Here is a 21,984-nt window from a genome sequence, read left to right as displayed (position 1 = left end):
AATAGGTAAAAGAATAAATAATATTTTTTTAATGTATATTATGAAAACAACCTTTGGGATACATTATATTTTTGTTAATTATTTTCTTGTCATGGATATATGTTTTAGATAAGAACTCATAATTGTGAAGAATGGAATATGCTTTAACAGAAAATATAATTCTGTTCAACTTAAAAGATTCCGAAATTTGCTCAAAAAATTTCTTCGCAAAATGCGGTCATATTCCGTGATATCATGTTGCCCAAAGGTTGCTGTTTGCTCAATGCTTTACAAGCTATACGAAGGAACTTTACTATTCGTTGGAGTATTTACTTTATTTAAATGTTTATGAACACAAAAGTCAAAAGTCCTCATTCTTTAAGTCTTATTTGAAAATGGTTAAATGAACCTGAGCGCAATATGTCGAGGAAGTTTCAATTTGGCCTACGCTCTCTATCAAGATAGACGAACCTGACGAATTATGTGGAACAACGAATGACAATTCTTGCCTTATATGCTAAGGTTAACATATGACGATTATTCCTGTATTATGTTATACTGGTAATTGTAACAGTTCATTTTGGAACCATTTAAGGTATAAAGACTTACAAATTTGTTCAGATATTTTACTTCTTAAACAACGAATATGATCGGAGTGAACCATTACAAACCAAATAAAGCACATATATATTGGTCAGTAATGGAACTTTCGGTTTCAATCACAATAATCTGACTAATATGTTATAATGTTTAATTGAGCCATGTCATTATTTTGTAGTCGCCAATATTGAATTTAAGGCGAAAATTGAAATCACGTGCGGACGTTCTACGGGCCGCAAAAAATAATCGAAAATCGGCCCGGGCCGCAAAACTGATGATCGCTGAGTCATGCAAATAATCACGAAATCCATGTACAAATGTGTTACCATATATAGTTACATATGTATTAACATTCACCGTGTATTAACCTCTAAGAAAAATACAGGTCAAATAAAATAAATGTGATATTCAATAACCCAACAATCATTTGCGTTTATATGTAAAGGTGATGTTCTGACTTATTAAATGTCATACCCTTACCCAAAGCATGTACATGTGTGTTTTAGCTAATGGCTCGTTGGTATTTATTAACCTTCATAATAGTATAATTAAGATTTTTCAATTCCCAGAAAAACCCTTTTGTCTGAGAAATACTTCTTTAGAAGTGTTATTAAACGCGTTGTCGCATAATTTTAATGTCGAGTAAGGAAATGTGCCCATGTAAGCCATGTCTATTTGCTTTGAAATACACAGTGCCTCATTTAAGTACTAGAACTTCAAAATGTGCCAAATACCACAAATATCCTAAAATGTCGACAAGATCGACACAAAAAACTAATGGGTGTGATTGTTCGCTGACGGTAGTCTGTACATTGGACGAGAGTTATACGAAAGTGTGTACTTCTAGTCATACCGACATATATTGATATATTTTGTACATTCTTGCAAAGTATTCAACACCTGCATCTATGCATTTTCTCAACATTTTTGTTCTCAACTATGAGGCATCTATATACTTTTTTATTTTGTGTGCTTTTAAATATTAAATAGAATTTCGAACACTTAAAGGGAGGTCCCTGACGCAAGCCCAGGCAATGACCTTTCCAAGCTCGATTTAACTGCTGAAAGATATTAAATTGCAACCCTCAGAAGGTTTAAGCCAGAAAACAGAATTTCTCAGCTCACAATGGTCCCTTAGCGGAACTAATATTACTAATATTATTTTCAGTAAAAATATGTTTCTTGGATTGGCTTTAGTTTCACTCGGAATCAGGATTCGAAGCAGGGTCTCATGCGAAACAAATCTGCCTCTTAACCGCCAGATTAAAATGACTCAATGTTTGAAGTTTTTTATAGTTATTGCCATATCTGAGGGATTATGTTAAAGGTTGTGAGCAGATACATTTTAATATTTAACGTGCCGGCCAGTTTCTCAGCGTTACTTGACGACCTTGAAATATATGAACAGCGAAAAAAGATTTACGTTTCTAAAAAAAATAGATCATGTTGCAGCCGACAAAATCTTTGAAAACAAATACCGTGTCAAAGTTTACTGAAACGTCAGCGTTATCATGTACCATTTTCAGACATAGGTCGTATAAAACGGTAGCCATACTGGATTTTACGGAAAAAGAAATCAAAGATAGATTTAGCATTTTATGATAACCAGCCTTGTATAATAAAAACTGAAAATAATTTATAAAAGATATAAACAGCAGTCAATCAAGCTAGCTCAATTGAAAATGTGTAAAGTATGTGCAATGAACAATGTTTATCAAGGTTCAGCTAACTTTTTTGATTCTTAAAATTATATTGGCAAAACAGGAAAAATATAATTTTAAGAATCAAAATAATTATTTTAGCAATAACAGTTACTAGTAAGTCCATGGAGTGATTTACTTTTTGATATGGATTACTTTTACACTAATCGTGTATATCATGGAATAAACGAAATATTACATGCAATAAAATGAATACAGTTTCGTGAAGTCAAACGGAATCAATCTTAAAAATATATTCTAATACTTATGCCTATGGTTTCTTACTAAATGAAGCCAAATGTATAATTACATGCAACCGCACATTAAAATCAACATAGTATAGTGATACTGGTGTTATTTAACATAATTTTGTATCATAATAGTAAGCACATAATTATACTACATTCAGTAGTCAGTATATCATTTCATAGTTTTGTATGCTGTTTTAACTTTCGTGCTGCATCAATAGAAATGATGATGAATACAGCTATTTGTATGTGAGCATGTATGAACGATTGGTTACATGTAAGAAATCTAAGATGTATCTTAATTTACTAAATATATGTTTTGTCGACAATGGGACCAAACACATGGTAAAGTTAAAGAGATGAGCAGCATTGAACGTTAACGCCTGATCGGATTTCATCAATCACTAGTTAATTGATAGTCAAATATTATTATTATTATTATTATTATTATTATTATTATTATTATTATTATTATTATTATACCTTATTATATAGCACTCTTGTCATATGGCAATATACGTTCACGAGTGTTTTACAATACATATACACAAACACAAAATATCAAAACAAACAATTAGGCTTTAAATTGAGTTAGCTAAGTCTAGCTAATGCAGAACTAGCTTAAAGACCGACCGCCTGGTAGTGTTCTTGATTTGTATATAAGTTGGCTGAAATTATATCATCAAAGGAATCAAAATAATGGTAAACAACACAAAATGTTGCGTTTCTTTAAACATTGTTTTGAAATCCGTATATTTCAGTTCCAACGTGACAAGCCTTCACTGTTTAATATATAAGTCTTACTTATTTTACAATTATTGCGAAAACTGTTAATTTACTTATCAGTAAACTTTACTTTCTTCATAATTGACCATTCAACACTTGTTTAGCAAAACGTCGCGGACTATAAGTTTTGGTATTTCAAGCTCCTTGAAAATATTTTAAATATTGCACCAGTTAAAGATAGTTTGACAAAATATACTTTAGTTTTCCATTGCAAAAAGACTGCAAACAGTTGCACACTTGGTGTTTTATTATTTGTTTTTCATTAACTCAATCAATAAACATTTTTTAAAGATTGATTAAGTTTTACTATGATTCTAGGCTATTATTTCTGCTCAATATATAACATCCGTTACTGATTGACAATACGTTTTGTATGAGGTACATTTTAATTAACTTATATTTAATTTTTAGCATCATCTGATACGAGTAGTAAATATAACATTGGTTCTACCATAGTGAGCTCAACTTGTGCAGTTCTAAAAACATAGATATAACGGCACACTGATACTTGATTTGTTGCATATGCAGTCCATTGTGACAGCAAAATCAGAGTTTTCAATACTATCGGTCAATAACGCAGATTTCCCGGCTACTTCTAGCATCACATAACAAACAAACAAAACGCAAGTCAATCAAAACATTTTCAATTAAACAAATCAATCATTTATAAGAAATATGAATTCCCGCGTGTATCACACGCTCGCACACGCGCACATGCACACTCACATATAACATCATTTTGTATCGATCCATCGATACCATCATTTAATCGCATACAAATGTTTATATATTATTTACAGTAAATTAATGAACATATACAATGTATTTAAAACAGTATATCGATCAATTAAAACAACTATAATATCGTAAATACAATTAAAGGTAATCTGTTAATATGTATCTAACAGAATTTACACAAAAAATCCACTTCGTATTTGCATCTGATGTTGTAAAGTAATTCTTACATGTTTTTAGATTTATGTTTCTCTATTCGTAAAAGTTCTAAACGTTTCTTCTACAAGCACTTGTTTCTTGTATTGTATTGTATGCATAAAATGAGCGATATCTTCTTCGTTTAGAGATGATGTCCTATGCTGCAGTATAAGATATAGTAATGATTTCTCGAAAGTAGCTAGGTTGACGATTTAGTAAGGATTTATATCCAAATGCAGCTGTTTAATACTACCAATGGTTTATATATTGAATCCGTTTTATATTTTCAAACAATTCTTGTTTTAAAGCTGTTATTCCACAGATTGAACGGTTTTAGAACGAGCCAAATTATGTGAAAATGCATGTAAACAAGCCATATAAGAATTCAGACAGAAATGGGTCCCAGATATATTTTTTTTATTTAAGTTTGAAACATGATGTTTTATGCATTTGTCATAAACAGTTAGTAACACTTTTAGCTTTAAATATAATTTTTCAGAACAGAACTATGACAATCTGCGGTCTTTTTTCAGCAGTCTTTTATCGCTAGTTTGCAGATATTTAGTACTACGAAAAATTTTGCTCATTTCAATACAAAAAATATATAAGGTTGTAAAAAACGTTAAATCTGTGCTGCTATGCAATATACTTTTTTTGGACCTGTTAGTTAAAGTCTAGTTATTTTATTCACACGTGATTGCTTTTATTTCCGATACGCACCACTCTGATATGCTGTGCAAGAATAGTTTCTACGTACATTTATTTTTTGTGCATTTACGTTAATTATTGGTGATACACAATCCATATACAAGACAATCAGATTTTGTATTTCAAAGGGAATGCCTATGATGTATATATATTTATATATAAGAAACATAAGGTGTCCTAGAATGGACCATTGGTCAACTAAAGAGTTTATTAATTTTCTTGAATATGAAATATCAATTTGATGAATGTCGTTTAAAAACGAAATCAATGTTTAAAGGGATTATAGCAAAAATTCTATAATTTGAATTGATGTTTAAGAGTTTCGTGATCAACTCAATCAATTTCTTGGCGTATGATATTTTTCATGCGATAATTCAAATGGATTATCGGATTTGTTTTGGTCATGTAATTAGAAATTTGGGTTGTATTTATTCTCATCCATCAAAGGTTTAACAATTGAAATCTAACGCATAAACCATCACTCTGTTCTAATAGATAAGATTGTTTAAAGCTTATTAAGAATGTTTCTTTCTCAAGGGGATACAAATGTTCTGCAAAGTAGATAAACAAATATCTGCTATTGATATATGCAGTGTAAACAGTAACTTCCCATATCTCCTCAATCCTTAGATGCTGGTACAAATAGGTTTACATATAATATGTCGTTTCCTGCTTCAAGTTTCCTGCCTATTGCCTGATCAACATTTAGAATTTAAGAGAAGTCATCTATCATTAGTTGATAGTGAATTTCAGATAATGATATCGAAATTTTTAAGTTTTATTTGTATTGATTAACATTACTATTGATGCATTGATTACATCATAGAATAACATCAAAATGACGAATCTAGTATGAGTTGATATATTAAAGAAAGGTGCATGTTTTCCATGACAACAAGACGTTTACTTCATGTCTAGATAAAAATGCTCTGGGTAACTACTAAATAAAACTTTCAGACGAAACACTTTTAAATAAAGCATAACCCGAAGAAACGTCTTGCAATCAATTATTCCGATATAAAAGCGAAAATCTGTTCCATACTCACTAGATGATCAAGTCACGTCGAAATGTGTTATCATGTACTGATAAACCAAAATCAGTTCACGGTTAAACCTCCTCACAAAAAACAAACATTTGATTCTGATAGTGTATGGTTTACAAGCGGCATATCTAACTAGTTTTCCCCAAATCCTCAAGATCAAATCCTGTATCCCAAAATAATATTTGAAAATGTAAATGTTCATTTGAAGACCATAAACATAGTTACTAATACTTAATACGTGAAACACGTATATCTCCAATAACCTGAGTCGACTACACTTAAAAACAGTTATAATTAACATCTTCTTTCAATTAATTTGAGTGCTTAGTTGCTAAATTCAAATTCCTTCATCGATATCAGTAATGACTAATGTGTATCGCATGACAGTGAGCATCTACAGAAACTTTTAAAAATGCAGTCAACTTATAAATCACTGTGACTGAGGTTCACTCCATGTGTGAACGACATGAACCTTATATAGGCCTTATTTTAACCAACGAAGGATAACGGATAAAACTGAAAAAAACATGTACTGCAGCTTAAAACAAAAAAAAAACTATACTGGTTACGTCGAAGGATGAAATATAACCAAGGTATTACTAAATAATATTACCGTAACAGCCAATTAGAAAATATTTCATGAAGGCTGATGAATGGTGAATTACTTAATATTCGTTAATAATATAATATAATAATATATGTTATGAAGAATATGGTTCATACTACTAGAAAGATGTGGTTTGACGGTTTAAGACCGGGTACTGGTACGAAGGGGAATACTTGAGCAACCATTTTATATCAGCAAATAAGGGCCAGCTTAGAGCCAATTGTCTTGATTTGTAGAACAATTAGATTCTATTTAAACATTGATGATTCAACAAATTCGTTCATACAGATAATTCAATATTCGTCTTTGTGTCTGTCTGCCAAAATAAAAATGATACAACTTCTAGAAAATCGCTTCCAAAAAAGCCGCATGAGCCTGAGCAAATCAAACCTTAACGAAATAAAAAAAATAAACGAATATAAGAAAGTCAACCAAAATATGGGAATCAAAATGCGTCGGATTTATATGATCATTTCAAAACACTATATAGTACTTCAGATTATACTAACAACTCAAAATTTAGAGCAAACAATTGCGATGAGAATCTTGATAAAAAGGTAATATTCGCAGATTAATGAAGCTGTAATGCTGAAATCTATAAAACCATAGTCACAGATATATCACCGTTTCTATTAAAACTTTTAAATCGCATCTTGACCACAGGAGAATATCCCAGATCCTTTTATGGAGGATTATTAGTACCTGCATTTAAAGGGGGGGGGGGGGCAATGAAGACGAGTCAAAGAACTATAGAGAAATAACTCTATAGTTTTCGAACTTTAATTCTCAAATATTTCTTAAAAGACTGATGTGGAGCAGTCTTAATAAAAATATTTAAAATCAATTTCAAAAAGGCAAGTGTACGATTTATTGATATTTTACATTCAATTATGATTGTGATCGAAATAATAAGACAAAGAATAATTGACATATATGGAATGCAGATATTAATGAATCGAACAGACTAGAAACATATCGCTGGTATAAAAATGAACTTAAGCATGAAACTATCTAGATATTATGCACATGAATAAATATAGAACGGTCGTTACAACATTTCCTCACATGACCTTTTAATCGAAACAGGAAGACATCATCACTTTCAAAGAAAATATAGAATATGTAGCTTTTGTTATATGAATGCCATCGAGATGAATATCATTTTGTATGTCAAAAACATCATAATCTACGAAATCATTTCTGTAAACCATATTTTTGCTTTTGGCCAACAAAACAAAATGTATTACCCTTTTTCCTCAGACAGCTGAAAAAAACTATGCCAAGTTAGTAAATATTTATAGTATGCATCTTTGTTATGATCGAGAAAATTATTATGTTAAGAATTTGATACTATGATGTATAGTATATTTCTCCATTGATAGAAAAGATCAGAACAGAAAGCTTATTTTTGACTTAAACATAAAAAGCTCATCGTCATATTATATGAATACTGAACATAAATATAGAAAACACACATAAACAATCAAACTATATATAGTTTCATGTATAACACGTTTTAAATGATTGTTTTTATCGTTGACATAATTTTTAGAAATTACTCGGAAATCGAAAGAATAAAAGAGTAAAAGGAAAATATCAACCAAGTTACTCACAATTCAGCGTGCATGATGGTTGAAATGATATCACAATGATTTGTTTCATATGTTTTTGCATTTTGTCTTTGAACGTTATATATCATTGACCAGAACAGAACATTTATTGTTAACTTTAACATTTACAGTTCATTGTTGTTACAATAACATAGCACATGGCATGGCAATAGTTGATAAATGCGAGAGTGGATTATACATATATACATATATAAACTATCAATGATTTCAACATGTTAAAAGTTAAGCATTATCATTCAAAGCAGTATATCGTAGCTTAAAAGTATGTTTGCAATACAAAGCTAGTTTTAGTATAGACATGCAGCATTTTCCGAGTTTAGTAATTGAATGAATTTAAACATGCTTTGTCTTGCATAGTGATATTTAGTTATGTATTTTTCCTAATGTCATTATATTTCGGACAAATCGAAACAAAGTGATATTCATCTTCGATATCATTATGAACACATAAAACACATGTACGTTGATTTCTTTCAATATTAACATATCTGCCTCTTTCAGCATTTAACATATGAGAGGACAATCCTAATCTACCAATAATATTCCTAAGTCTATAGCTATACAATTTATTGATATACGATGACATATGAATAGTACATTTTAGTTCTCTGTATAACACTAGTGAACTTAATGAGTTTGTATCATTTTTCCAATGTCCAATAAATGAGTCGATTAATCTTCTTCTAAAAAAGGAATAAAATAATCAATATTATGAGGCATTCATTTAATGAACGCTACAAAACAAGTATGTGTTATTTAATATCATTGTAATGTCCCAAGACCTATTTCAAACCTTCTTTTAGTGACAAATGATCCCAGACCCGAAACTCGTGTGAATAACTTCTGGGTTGAAATTGATCTTTATTTCAATTGTCTTGTGTTCCTTATTGTACATAACATTTATTCAGCATTAAATAGTGTAAAATAAGCACTAGTAGCAATATATGGTGAACTAGAACGGTACCCTCTGTATGTTACTAGACCTGTACGAATTGTAAAATATGTTCTTAAACTGTATCAATTTAAAACAGACAATTGCATTTTATACAATACATTGCAAAGCCTTCGATACGATGCGGAAAATAACGCAAATTCAAACAATTGGTGTTCTAATGTACGCACTATATTACAAAATGCAGGATTCAATGAAGTATGGTTATATCCGGAGTCGATTAATATTGATTATTTTATTCCTTTTTTAGAAGAAGATTAATCGACTCATTTATTGGACATTGGAAAAATGATATAAACTCATTAAGTTCACTAGTGTTATACAGAGAACTAAAATGCACTATACATATGTCATCGTATATGAATAAATTGTATAGCTATAGACTTAGGAATATTATTGCTAGATTAGGATTGTCCGCTCATATGTTAAATGCTGAAAGAGGCAGATATGTTAATATTGAAAGAAATTAACGTAAATGTATTTTATGTGTTCATAATGATATCGAAGATGCATATCACTTTGTTTCGATTTGTCCGAAATAAAATGACATTAGGAAAAATACATAACGAAATATCACTATGCAAGACAAAGCATGTTTAAATTCATTCAATTACTAAACTCGGAAAATGCTGCATGTCTATACTAAAACTAGCTTTGTATTGCAAACATACTTTTAAGCTACGATATACTGCTTTGAATGATAATGCTTAACTTTTAACATGTTGAAATCATTGATAGTTTATATATGTATATATGTATAATCCACTCTCGCATTTATCAACTATTGCCATGCCATGTGCTATGTTATTGTAACAACGATGAACTGTAAATGTTAAAGTAAACAATAAATGTTCTGTTCTGGTCAATGATATATAACGTTCAAAGACAAAATGCAAAAACATATGAAACAAATCATTGTGATAACATTTCAACCATCATGCATGCTGAATTGTGTGAAACTTGGTTGATATTTTCCTTTTACTCTTTTATTCTTTCGATTACCGAGTAATTTCTAAAAAATATGTCAATGATTAAAAAAATCATTTAAAACGTGTTATACATGAAACTTTATATAGTTTGATTGTTTATGTGTGTTTTCTATATTTCTGTTCAGTATTCATATAATATGACGATGAGCTTTCTGTTCTGATTTTGTTTTCAATAGAGAAATATACTATACATCATAGTATCAAATTCTTAACATAATAATGTTCTCGATCGTAACAAAGATGCATACAATAAATATTTACCAACTTGGCATAGTTTTTCCGCTGTCTGAGGAACAAGGGTAATACATTTTGTTTTGTTGGCCAAAAGCAAAAATATGGTTTACAGAAATGATTTCGTAGATTATGATGTTTTTGACATAAAAAAGTATATTCATCTCGATGACATTCATATTACAAAAGCTACATGTTCTATATTTTCTTGGAAAGAGATGATGTCTTCCTGTTTCGAATAAAAGGTCATGTGAGGAAATGTTGTAACAACCGTTCTATATTTATTCATGTGCATACTATTTAGATATTTTCATGCTTGAGTTCATTTTTACACCAGCGATATGTTTCTAGTCTGTTCGATTCATTAATATCTGCATTCCATATATGTCAATTATTCTTTGTCTTATTATTTCGATCACAATCATAATTGAAAGTAAAATATCAATAAATCGTAGACTTGCTTTTTTGAAATTGATTTTAAATATTTCTATTAAGACTGCTCCACATCAGTCTTTTAAGAAATATTTGAGAATTAAAGTTCGAAAAATATCAATGAGAGTTATTTCTCTATAGTGTTTTGGCTCGTCTTCAGTGCCCCCTTTAAATGCAGGTACTAATAATCCTCCATAAAAGGACCTTGGATATTCTCCTGTGGTAAAGATGCGATTTAATAGTTTCAATAGAAACGGTGATACATCTATGAATATGGTTTTATAGATTTCAGCGTTACAGCTTCATTAATCTGCCAATATTACCATTTTATCAAGATTCTCATCGCAAATGTTTGCTCTTAATTTTGAGTTGTTAGTATAATCTGAAGTACTATGTAGTGTTTTGAAATGATCATATAACTCCGACGCATTTTGATTCTCAGATTTTGGTTGACTTTTTTTATATTCGTTTTTATTTTATTTCTAAATATCGTTAGGGTTTGATTTGCTCAGGCTGTCACGGCTTTTTTGGAAGGGATTTTCTAGAAGTTGTATCATTTTGTTTTTTGACAGACCGACACAAAGACGAATATTGAATTATCTGTATGAACGAATTCGTTGAACCATTAATGTTTAATTAGAATCTAATTGTTCTACAAATCAGGACAATTGGTTATATTTGAATGACGAATTACTTTTAAGTTCCTTAATTCTCGATGGATTCCATCTAATTTTATTATCATTATTGATATTATTACACTTACTATTATTTTTGGCATTATTTTTCCCTATCTGCTTATTACAAGCGGAAATGATTCATGATTGATTCGAAAATTCGTTTGGATCTTGTATTTGAAAGTCTGAAACAGAATTATTTTTTTTGAAGCTGAAGTATTTAATAATCCAATAGGCCTGATTGATTCTTTTTGAATAAAATGTATATTCGCCCATACCTGATCGGTGTGCAGTCGACTTTAAACAAAAAATATCAAATTTGGATTAACATAACTCGATGAAGCGTTTAGCTTGTGTAACTAGCACAGAATCTTTTGAATCACGTGGTGGAATGTAAACATAATCTGACAGCTGATTACCCGTCGAATGTTAGGTAATCTATGATATTAGAGCTACTGCCATAAAGATTCGCTGTAATGAAACATTTATTAAGTTGGTAATCCTTTTCAAAACCGAACAAAATCAAATTGATCACATCGTATTATTTACAACCCGATATCGGCGGTGAGTGTGTTTAGTCCCACGAGGGTATTGTTTGAAATTGAAAAATGTGAAAATTGAAAATGAAAATTTAGAATGAAAATTTACAATGAAAATTTACAATGAAAATTGAAAATGAAAATTGAAAATCGCTAACCATAGCTCGTACACCTACACAAGGTCAAAACAACATCACAAATCATCACAAATGAAGTAGTCAGAAGCGATTTGAGCATCCCAGTTTGCAGAAGGGATTTGAACACCCCAGTTTGCAAGATGGATTCGAACATCCCAGTTTGTAGAAGGGATTTGAGTTACCATTCCGATACTGATGATAATGATGAGACACTGTCTGTGGCAATGAATTGGGGTGACGAACCTTTTGACCAGACACCGAACGAAGAAAACCCCAGCGTATAACTTTTGAAAAATGTTCTGTTTCAATGAAACGTAAATTATGTAACGATTTCAAAATAAAACCTTTCATACCACTTATTTTTGCTTCTCGTTCTTTGATTATTATTTTATCATACAAATTGCTGAATAACACATCGATAAATGGAAAATTAGGATGACGATCTTTTTCATAAAATACCCGAAGACTAAAATCACAGCCTTTGATTTGAAAATAAAATAAAATCTGAACATGAAGTTATGTATCAGCAACTAAACAAATTTTCCAATATACTTAAGTCACAGTTATCATACGTTCCCAAATTGTTTATCTTGAATACAATAAAGTTTTACGAGATATTTTTCATCTACTAAAAACCCGTATCTCATTCTTCTTAAAGGGAGGTAATAGCATTAATACCACCGTGAAGAAACAAAATTGAAAACAAGTACAGAGAAATATATTTTACAATTTATTGATAAATTTGATATTTCCCAATAACAACAGTTCCGCAAAAATATCATTTACTAGTTTTGATTGAACATGCATGACAAGTCAAATGGCCACAAGGCGTAAACACAATACACTTTTTGTCCGTAGCACAAATTTGACAAATGTTTTTTTCATCGTTTTGTAGTTGCAACTCTTGTCGCGTTTCTTTTATCATGCTGAGGTGATACCATAGAAGGTCTCCTAGTGGAGCTGTTCTGCGAAATATCTTGGAAACTTATCGCATGTCAGCCAAAATGTTAACTTCTTTCTCCCTACCACAACGTTGTGAAATGTTGTTCAAGTCATTTTTTAGCTTTTGAACCTGTGACAATAGGTCTCCGGTCTTCTGTTTCGGTTTGCACATCTTGTTTGGAGATTTAATGGAAATCGCTGTATTTTGCAATATTTTCACACATTTGTGAAGTAGTGAAAGAAATTTTCTTAGCACGTCCAAAGTGCGCTTGCTACTCCGCGTACTATTGAATATCTTTATTTGCTGCAAGTCAGATTCACAATGTTTTACACGATCTGCCAAATTGCTAATTAAGCTTAACGTTGTATCTGACATGTTTGACATCAACTCAAGAATGAATAAATGACTGAGAAGTGAAGATTATAAGAGCTTGAAATTATAATGCAAAGGAAACATGAGTTTTTTCTTATGTTTGAAAATTTTGAAAAATATGAGATGAAATTTAAAAATTGCTTTCACGTGAAAGTGAAGTGAGCATTGCAGTTTGAAGCATTTCAAAAGACGAAAGTCTTCATGATGCTTAAATTTTGTTTCATTCAATCGTTGCATAACTATTGAAAATATCTCATATACAACTAATGCTTCTAATTTCAGTTTAAGATTTATTCAAAATGTAAGCAGATAACAAAGTTCAAACATGCATAGCATACATAACATTGCAAACATATCAATATACATAATTATACACAATTGTTTTCTTGAAATCAAACACAAGCAAAAGTTTACATTTGTTATAATATCAAACATTCAATGTGAAAAGTATTTTTGTTATGCAATGTGGTCACTCCCTGTTTTTCATCCAGACTTGTGACTGGCATTGGTCAGGTTACCCACGGCATCAGCGAGATCGGAAAATGGTAACTCTGAGCCAGAAACCTATTTTCCTAGTGTCATACACTACGCAAAATCAGCACCCATTAGAGGCCTTCCAGACCTTTTACAATTTGTTACACCTATAATGTAGAGTGCTGGACTACTCGGGTGTAACAAACGGGATATTGCTGACTCGTTGTAGGTACAACGCCGAATTAGTGATCTCAGATACATGAATGGCTATACTGAAGCAAGAATCGAGTGCTACAGCCGCATAGATCGATCAGTGAAGGATTGGAAATATGCGATCAACTTCAAGTACCCAAAACCACAAGCTAGGCTCGAAAACTCGTAGACTTATTTCTCTTCTGAGCTAAGAGGTTCACTTTCAAACACACCTCTTAAGCACATAGAGGCATATTTGCTCGCTTTACTTGCAGGCAGGAAATGCTAACTATAATCTCAGAAAGCATTTCCTTTTATGTATCGCACCTTATGAGCAAAGAAGCGATTGAATTTTGAATTTTGAAAACAACTGAGGCAGCGCTAAAGGCAACTACTCGACAGGGCACACTTAGGAATAAACATCCGATTGCTTGTGTTTTCCTCTCTCTTTGTAAAGACTGTGTGGAGTGTCGGACCATAGCGATACATCGAGGCTGCCACTCCCTATTTTTCATTGCCTGTAGCGCGACATGATGACCATGAGCGGTTCCTAGTATTGGTACTGTACATCACCTTACACCAATACTAAGCTGGTCTAACGACACCTCCATACTCATGGTAGCCTCTCAAATTTTACTTTTGCCAAAATGTTTTTGCGAAGTTGACAAAATCATTGCATTGCATCCAAGACCGTAGCATATTGAGCAATGAGAAACAAATCTCGTCGAAGCTATACTTCTATGCTCATGCTACCAGACGCAAATAACAAATCACTTGCAAAATCGCTTTTGAATTTTATATGATCTAATGGTTATCACAGAGAATGATCGTATTCGTCAGGCAATGTCAAAGTGATCGACGACAGACTCAAGAGCGAAAAACTATGAGGTATCGCGACATACGGTTCTCATGTTCAAACCAGAAGGTCAAAAAACCTCTCAGATATTTTCTCTGTATCTCTGATGCACCAAGTTCATAGTGCGAGGAGAAATCTGAGAAGTTCAAACCCACTTTGGGCTCCCAGCAGACTAACAGCACTTCTGAGCTAAGAGCTTGCTACTAGAATGACGAATATTGAAAAATGTGGAGCTTATATACCCGATGGCCAAAATTAATGCGCATCGCATTATAATTGTGCATAAATGGTTAGGACTATTTTGTAACCCCTTTTATTTATACGCTGATATGAAGTAGTTCCATACTTATCACTTGATTCCGCATTATCATTGTACAAATGGCTCGAGATTTTGAAATATGTGAATGAAGTAGTTTTTCTATGAAGATTATGTGAAATCAGTTTCAGCAAAATATCATTTTTTTTAAGTTTCATGGACTTGGTGAAATTTGAACATTTCGAAGATATTAATTTTTTCATGAAATCTTGTGTGAACGCCAGTTTCAGTAAAATATCAATTTTTCATGTTTCATGGACTTGGTGTTTTTTGTGCATATAGCTTATGATTGTGAGATCTGTGAGATTTGCTGCAAATGTTGGTTTGTTGAATTTGAACATTATGAAGATTTTATTTTTTCATGAAATATTGTGTTCGCCAGTTTCAGTAAAATATCAATTTTTCATGTTTCATGAACTTGGTGTTTTTTTTGTGCATATAGCTTATGATTGTGAGATCTGTGAGATTTGCTGCAAATGTTGATTTGTTGAATTTGAACATTATGAAGATTTTATTTTTTCATGAAATCTTGTGTGAACGCCAGTTTCAGTAAAATATCAATTTTTCATGTTTCATAGACTTGGTGTTTTTTGTGCATATAGTTTATGATTGTGAGATCTGTGAGATTTGCTGCAAATGTTGATTTGTTGAATTTGAACATTATGAAGATTTTATTTTTTTCATGAAATCTTGTGTGAACGCCAGTTTCAGTAAGATATCAATTGTTCATGTTTCATGGACTTGGTGTTTTTTTTGTGCATATAGCTTATGATTGTGAGATCTGTGAGATTTGCTGCAAATGTTGATTTGTTGAATTTGAACATTATGAAGATTTTATTTTGTTCATGAGATCTTGTGTGAACGCCAGTTTCAGTAAGATATCAATTTTTCATGTGTCATGGACTCGGTGCTCTTTTGTGCATATAGCTTATGATTGTGAGATCTGTGAGATTTGCTGCAAATGTTGATTTGTTGAATTTGAACATTATCAAGATTTTATTTGTTTCATGAGATCTTGTGTGAACGCCAGTTTCAGTAAGATACCAATTTTTCATGTTTCATGGACTTAGCTGCATTTTTTGTGCATATGGCTTATGATTGTGAGATTTGTAATTTTTTGAGAGATTTGCATGAGCCTATATTTTTTCAACATTATGAAGATTTGATTTTTCATGAAATCTTGTGTGAACGACAGTTTCAATAAGATATCAATGTTTCATGTTTCATCGACTTAGCTGCATTTTGTTTTTCATATGGCTTATGATTGTGAGATTTGTAATTTTTTGAGAGATTTGCATGAGCCTATATTTTTTCAACATTATGAAGATTTGATTTTTTTCATTAAATCTTGTGTGAAATAAAGCCTATAGTTACAATTCAGAGTTGCATTATTTTTGTACATTAAAAGGGAAACCTAATTTTCATCGTAACCATATTATGTGGTCCTAACCTGGTTTTATTTGTTCATAAATTTGAAAATAAAGGCAACGCCAAAGGCAGTTACTCGTCAAGGCACACTTAGGAAGAAGCATCCGATTGCCTATGTTTCCCCTCTCATTGTAAAGACTGTGTGGACTGTCGGACCACGGCAATACAAAGAGGTTGCCACTCCCTATCTTTCATTGCCTGTAGCGTGACATGGTGAACATGAGCGGTTCCTAGTATTGGCACTGTACACCACCTTACACCAATACTAAGCTGGTCTAACGACACCTCCATACTCATGCTTGCCTTTAAATTACTTTTGCCAAATCATTTTGCTGAACGAAATCATTGCCACATGAACCTAGTACATTTCACTTGTGTTTCACAACGCATCTACATTCTAACACTTTTGACTAACAGTTTTTTTTTTTAAAAAAGTGATTGATCTTGCAATATTGATTTCGATTTTCATTCAAGCTAGACTCTAGACATTGACAAAACAACAGGCTTGCATCTTAAACCGCCGCATAAAGGACAGTGAGAAAGGAATCTCGTCGACCCATGCTGGCACGAGCAAACAAATCATTTTGTCAACAGCATTTCGCAATGATGAAACATTTTAAAATGCAGTGCACATTTTGCTCTTGTTACCAAGCCGGGAGAACAAACTCCGTCGAAGATCAAACTTCTCGGCTCGTTTTGTAACACGTGCACACTATCAAAATGTTTACCATAAATCAAGTAATCATTTACCAAGTTATGCTCCAACCAATATCGTAATCAATATGACAAGACCAAAGCTTAATAAATTTATGAATTACAAGCAGCTTTACTGCTAAAATTTTGTTCAATCACAAATGTTCCTCGGTTTTAGCCATGACCAATTCTGGCTGTTTCTCATAAAAAAAATATGGTGAAAAACCGTTTGACTGTGGTTTCAGTTAAAATCAACAGACCAAAATGTAATGGATACAGATCCAAACATGTCAAACATGTCAAACATGTCAAACATGTCAAAATATTCGTATGATAAGAGATTCGGAAAACGTTTTTAAAGTTGTGAGTGGTGTGGTGGATACAGTAGCATTGACTATCTCTTACTCGTTATGAAAAACTGTGTGTTTGAACATTCCGCGTGTCCAAGCTGTTTTGATTATACATCATATAGTTCGTTTTTTTTGAAATCTCGTTAACTTCTAATTTTTCACAATTTTCGATGCATATTTTTTGTTGAGAGCATGAAATTACAATTCAGAGTTGCATTATTTTTGTACATATGGCTTATGATCGTGAGATTTAATATGTTTGAAAATAAAAAAGAAGCTTTTTCATACATCACGTCACGGCTCTCGTCAAGTCGATTTGTACATTTTGGGTTGTAACGATTAGGCTTTTCTGTGTTATTGACGTTGACCCTGTGCGATCTTGTCCTGTCAATATGACTATGGGTTAAGGCTAAAAATATATAGTTATATATAGTTCGATACGCTAGACCTGTATCGCGATATATAGCGATAATTATTGTTTTCCTTTTTGCATTCTTCAAGTACTGGCAGATATCCTGGAAAGACTCCTGTGTTAATTTAAAACTTTTCACAAAGATGCTTTTACTATTAACTTATTTATCTATTATCATATCTTAAAAAAGAATGATTTACAGTTGTATGTAAACATATCAAAATACGCACTGTTCTATATAAAACTATAAAAGCCAGTAGATATATTCGACAATCCAAAACACTTGTTTCTGAGTATCTGCCATAAGAACACGAGCTCACCATGACAGACATTCCATCACCAGTTTTTATGTCCAAAACGGACACATTTGAACAACTGAACCCATGTATTTGCATCAATATGTTCGTGTACGTAGACAAATAAATATTCCGAATGAGAATCACTAACAAAAATGGTGCATACATCACCACATGAATCTGTACATTTGAAGCATGATGACAGTACCAATTATTGCCCGTTAAAGTAAACATTGATATTTTCTGTATCTTAAACGAATAACACAAACGACCCTGCATCACTACTTAAACATACATGCATCCGACCAACCGCTCAGCTCACAGAAAATGCATGTGGAGGATAGAGATTTCACTCCCTAGTTCAAAGTACATTGGAAAATGTTACAGTGAGCAGAAAGTAGAAACAATGACTACCGAAAACGAACTAAAGTAAAGAAATGCGTATAGATTTTGTATGACGAGGACACATATTTTTTTTTATAATCGATTATTACAGGATAATAAAACAAGTTTACCGAGTTCTTAAATTCCAGCAGCAACCCTACTAAAGCCGTTCATCGACTTCGACAGAATGCAAAAAGAGAAACAACGCCTAACCATAATAAAGGCGCTTTTTTAGCTTTATATATTTGTTGATATGTTTATATATTATATACTGTTATTACATTATGTTATTTAATCAAGTGAATAAGACTGTTCAAATATTATTGCACAAAATGTAACCGGCCTTCAAATGCATAATATGTAAACATCGCTTCGTTAAATATAATTAAAGAATTCGTACTTGTCATTAAATATTACAATTCTATGGTAGTTTCGATATCATTTTGCAATCTAAAAACGGTTTGTTGAACTAAGAGTCATACAATCATGTTTTACTAATATAAATACCAATCTACATCACCTAAGAAGGACAACGGTTGTTATCCTATGGAGAGTTTCTGTAAATCTTTTGTAAACGATTACTCTCCCCTTAATCAATGGATGTTATCACAATTCCCTGGGTTGACCATGACCTCGAGTTTGACAAGTTTAAAGTGAGCCAAAACAGGAGAACTACCCAACCTTAGATATGTTCTTAGAACTTGCGAGAATAAAGTGCATTGTTAAAATCATGTTTTCTAAAAAATTACCATGAAACCCCTTTGCAGCTGACAACACTTAACATTAAAATATAATTGGTTTGATAAACAGTGAAATTAATATTTGGAATTAAACGTGTGTTTACTAGTATGATTCTACTTCACTATGCACACTGTTTTGTAACACAACATTTCATAAATGCTTAATAAAGACAACCTTTTGTGTGTGATTGATTGTTATATTATACCTAAGGGAACGTGTATACATAGTTTAGGGTTTTTTCGCGAGATACATAATTTGAATGATTATGATTTAAGAAACATTCATGAGATTCTGATAAAGTGTTCTTTAAGATTATTTTTTTTTGAAATTCACTCTTGCCTCTTGCCAGCCACTAAAATACCGTTATGATAAATACTTTTTCATCCAGCGTACGATCTCCTTAAACATATCATTACAGAACATAGATTGGTAAACTATTTGACTGAACATATCTAGTCAATGTTTTTATCAAGCTAGCTTGTCATCTCTTTAAATCCATCCATACAGAGCTCTGATATATAATCTAAAACGCCGAATCTACCTGACTTATTTATGTTCATAAGCGTGCCGGTTTATTTCTCAACTCAATGTATAACTATATAATATACGTTTAGTGTTAACATTATAGAAATAATACAAACACCGGTTGTAACCAGATTTACAACACATTTTAATAAGCGCTTACCACCTCAGATTTGGGAATCCAAAAAATGCCTATTTTTAGACGCGCGTGCTATGTGACAGTATCATGTCAACCGGTCAAAACGGTACTGTCAGTGTGTGACAGTACGAAATTGCCCATGATGGGTATATGAGAAATTAACATTGGCAGGTCATGTGAGGTATAATACTATAATATATCAGGTTATCAAACCATATATTTAACATCCATTTGTTTTTGAAATAAGTATTGTTCTATAAACTTCTGTTGCTGCCTCTATAAACTTCACGTTGAGAGTATCAAAACTAAGCACAGAAGGAATGACCTTTTACTTTCATGTCGAAAACAATTTACTCGATTATTTTAAAGCTGCACTCTCACAGATTGAATGTTTTGGCAACTTTTTTTTATTTTTTGTCTTTGTACAAGCCATTTTTGCGAAAAATCCAGGGAAACACGTTGTTATATTAGACTGCTGACAATAAATCAGATCGCAGATTTTTATTTTTAAGATCAAAAATTGATGTTTCATGCATTTCTCTTCAACCGTTAGTAACGGTTTAAGCCATAAAGTATTAATTTTCGAACGGAAATACGAAAATCTACGATCTGATTTTTTGTCAGCAATCTTATATCATTGGTTTGCAGATATTTACGCAAAATTTGTTCTTTCCTCGACATAGAATAAAAAGTGTTAAAATGGTCAATCTGTGAGAGTGCAGCTTTAAACCGTGCTTGTCTGGGCTATCTTTAAACCAATAAATACAATGGATACGTACAATTGAGTAATATATCACATAAATATCACCGACATAGACGTAAACATTTAAACATCAGTTGTATCAAGTATCGTCACGAGACAATCATGAATTAAGGTCTTTTTTATTCAAACCCATGTAAAGTATATGCGTTTTTGAAGCACTTGACAATAAAGCTGAGCAAATATGAACGCCATTTTTATACATCTTAAGTGCCGTTATTATTTAACAGGCACTTACGCATGCACGCTATATTAAATTTATTGTTTCGTTTTCAAATATTTGTTCACCCCTGAAGTAGATAGCACGATTATTGTATCAAACAACTCATAAACAATAGCAAAGTACACTTTTATTTAACCGTGACGTATACATTATGACTGATTACAAATAATTTACATCCAAATAGCGTTCATTTTGCAATAATTTTCCATGAAAAAACGTGTATTGAGAATTTGATGTCAACTTTTCTTTCCACTCGTGACTTTTGTTAGTATGATGATGAGGATAATGTTTGTTGGTAGTTACCCTGGTATTGCTCGTTAACAAATAAATTAAGACATCATATAGGGTGTTACTCGTTTACGACCTTGGTATAACTTAAATTTGATTAACGAACATAACGGAGATAATTAGAAAGATGATTTTATAAGGATTTCAAACTGATGTTTCAGCTGAACATTAGTTGTGTCAAAACTATTGCGAAACATGTGTATACTTTAATGAAACTTGGTAAAATACTTGATTCCCTTTGCTTGTATATCTCGAGGGATGTTTGAAAGTATATAGTTTTTTGTTTGTATTATGCCATTTTCATTGCGTTTTTCCTCCTTGCAAAATGATACTTTCATTATATGAGTATATGAGAACAAAGTGTTACAATTTGTTAGGGCGAGCAATGTCAGATGACTGTGTTTGA

Source organism: Mya arenaria, chromosome 8 (genome assembly GCF_026914265.1).
Source record: "Mya arenaria isolate MELC-2E11 chromosome 8, ASM2691426v1".
In the NCBI taxonomy this organism is placed as follows: domain Eukaryota; kingdom Metazoa; phylum Mollusca; class Bivalvia; order Myida; family Myidae; genus Mya; species Mya arenaria.
This window is presented reverse-complemented; position numbering follows the sequence as displayed.